This window comes from Brassica oleracea, chromosome C7, assembly GCF_000695525.1.
Source record: "Brassica oleracea var. oleracea cultivar TO1000 chromosome C7, BOL, whole genome shotgun sequence".
Classification (NCBI taxonomy): Eukaryota; Viridiplantae; Streptophyta; class Magnoliopsida; order Brassicales; family Brassicaceae; genus Brassica; species Brassica oleracea.
In genome coordinates, this window is record NC_027754.1 from 17,707,035 (window position 1) to 17,710,155 (window position 3,121).

Here is a 3,121-nt window from a genome sequence, read left to right on the forward strand (position 1 = left end):
GGTGTAGCATTTGAGTTGAGATGGTTGATTTCGAAAACACTTCATATTTAGCAATGAAACCTGCTAAATCCACCGGAAAGTCTCCCCCACCCTCAAACGAGACTGATTAACGAAGAAGCATCAGAAGAAAGCGACGACGTTTTGGAACTCAGGAGGAAAGTTGGGTTATGCTCTCTTTCACAGGCACATAAGGGTTTTGCTGACACGTGGCTACATAAGAAAACTCTTTGTTATCGGCTTGTGTGTATCCAACCCTTTCGTTTTGATTTTTCTCGCCTCTGCGAAACTTAAACGTCGTCCTTTACAAATCAAAGGCATCACCCACTTCTTCCATTAATTAATTATATATTTTCCTTCGATTTAGAGATAGAACTGTTTTTAGAAAAGCTATACGAGTGGTTAATTAAGGGATTCGGTTTTTACGATCCCGAATAATCTGAGAACTACGATGGCGACTAACCCGGAGGAAGTAGTATTGGTGATGAAGCTAGCTTGCAGCAATGAAGTAGCGGACAAAGATGATTGCTAACATGAGAGGTAGGTATTTCCGTGAGTGGGTGATTGAATGATTATGATGGTAGGTTATTTTATTTGAAGTTAATTGTCGAGAGTAATACTGAACAGCTTTTGCAATGTCTCCACCTGCTAAAAAAGTTTTTCAAAAGCAGAGGAAAAAAGATATAATGCTCAGTGTTTGAGAGCTGGTTATTGACTCCAATTTTTTCTATTCCTCAATTTTTGACCAGCTGTGGATTTTATTGACATAGACTGAAGTCTTGAGAAGTTGTTCCCATTGTAAAAAAGGATGATTTTTTAATAATATGTAAAATTCCATTGTTACCTGCAGGCAAGGACATGGAAAAGGATACGTCAACTTTAAGTCAATACAGATGATGATCCAATGGATTTTGGGTTTGACTCACCAGCAAATAAAGATAAGAAAAGAATTTGTTCAAGCTGTGAGTGTAACATACATCATATGCTTCTTAGACCATGTATACGCCTAATCTCATGCGGTTCAATCATGGATTTTTTTTCTCCTTCATTATGCATCTTAGATTACTTCTCTAAGATACAGTTGCTTGACAAAAAGGCCTAATGTCTCATACCAAACATTTGACTAACCGCCCCTAATCAATCAGGTTTCATCTATTTCTCTCTCCCTCTCTCTATTATGTATCTTCCCTCACTATTTCTAACCAGTTTTATGATACCTTCATTGGAGCTGACTGGTAGATGTGTAGTTGCGGAGTTGCAGAAAGTGGGTAAAGTTTTTCGAATTGTATATCGAATTGATTTGCTTTAATTTGAGTTGTTAGATGTGACCACGAGGAGGCAAATTCAGCAGACAAGTGTTTGTCAGGGTATTTGGAACCAAAAGTTACATGCATTTCTTTCACGATACTCAGGATAGTGACTTGAAAATGCTTCAGAAGGTTAGTTTGATGAGCTGTTTTTAATTATTCGGAGGATATGATATAGATATATTCGGTGAGGGTTTGAGGAGTCTAAATTTATGAGTTTCGTATGAATGTGAAAAATATAATCGAGCTTTGATTTTAATGAGACTGTTGAGTTTATATACTATCAGTGTTGGTTGTTATTGTGGAGTTTCTAATATATCACTTCTTTTGTAAATTGAAACTTGATACCCCAGAAAACAGAGGTGTTATTCTTCTTCTTGAAGGTAAGAACATAATCTAAACTGAAGAGAAGTATCACAAGAGCAAGGGTTGCAAGATAAGCCATTCTTTCGCTTCTTTTAAGAGAAACTATGTCGTCTGAAAATGACAAAAACATCTACCAAATCCTCTTTAGTTTGCTCTGACTCTCCATCGACAATATATGAACTCATGTTGTCTCTCAGTTCTGACTCATGTCTAACTCCCCCACCATAAATTCTTACACAACAATAGACAAGAATAGCTCAAACTTTATCTGATCACCGGACATACAGGTTTGATTAATGGACTACGCCCTACATACTACGGCTTCACATCACGAGGTTAAAACTTACCTACCATTCTTCTCATATTTTTGTAGTAATTCCCCATGAAAGGACATATGCAATTTATGTTTTGGTCAATATTGCAGGCTCTGCAATAGTTCCAAGTTTATGAAGACAGCTTCAAACTCCCCATTGAGATCTCAAAAATATTCATGCACTCCAAACAGAGGTGATTATAATCCCTCCCTAAATTATTTACATTCTATTATATAGAGACAAGTTTGTTCTACTGTATAGTATAGCATGGTGATATATTCATATTTTCATTCATACCATGTATTCAACTGATAGTGAGAACTAAGTGAATATACAATTTATAGCAAACGTCATCCCCAGTCCAGTACCAACCAACGATTCTGATTCTCCACAAATACTCACCGACATCTTCCAAAACAGGTGAAAGTCTGAAAATTTCTTTGAAAATATTACCTCATTTGCCATTAGTAAGGAATATTGTTCCCTATTTAGTACCAAACAAACACATTTAAGCTTCACTTGCTTGGAACCAGTAAGTTCCTTTGTTTTGTTTTTTTTGCTTGGAATATTGCTAACTATAAAGAGCTAAATATAAACAAGAAGATCTTAATCAGCATCAAATTTTGGGTACTAATTCTATCTGCAAAGCTCATGTTATTTCTTTTATATAATGTATTCCATGTTCTTGAGATTGCACTTTCTTTGGAACAGGCGATCCAATGGGCGAAAGGTATGAGAGAATAGAGATATCACATCTTTGATCACGGCCGTAGAGAAAGACATGAGCAAGAAGATACAAGAGAAAGATCAGGAGATGATGACCAGTGGTTAGAAGTGTTAGGAACAATTCATAGGAGGCTATAGGCATCCATTAGTTTGGTGTATGCTGTAGGAGGCTGATTTATATAACATGATCCATGAATAACGACTTGCACAGTATCTGAAACATTGATTGTAAATTTTAGAAACTTAGAATCAATATAATAATGATTTATATTCTTTTCTTGAGCATTTTGAATAACAATTAAAATGTACTAGTATATATCCAGGAAGAGCAAGAAGTACTCATTGAGCAACTTCGGAAGAAAATGGCTTGAAGCAAGATGAATATTTATGTTTCGTGTTTATCAGAAAGAA

At 35.8% G+C, this 3,121-nt stretch overlaps 1 long non-coding RNA gene across 9 annotated transcripts; it reads left to right on the forward strand.

Moving 5' to 3' along the window:
* On the forward strand, positions 1-2,764 carry LOC106302334. Of its 9 annotated transcripts, XR_001262442.1 has the most exons (8): positions 216-537; positions 848-959; positions 1,059-1,436; positions 1,658-1,687; positions 1,958-2,005; positions 2,095-2,177; positions 2,300-2,404; positions 2,696-2,764. It is a non-coding gene; the product is annotated as an uncharacterized LOC106302334 (long non-coding RNA). The 9 variants fall into 9 exon arrangements; XR_001262441.1 differs by having other exon boundaries at positions 1-537; positions 1,059-1,687; XR_001262439.1 differs by adding an exon at positions 2,568-2,611 and having other exon boundaries at positions 6-537; positions 1,059-2,005.
* The last annotated feature ends 357 nt before the right edge of the window (positions 2,765-3,121 follow it).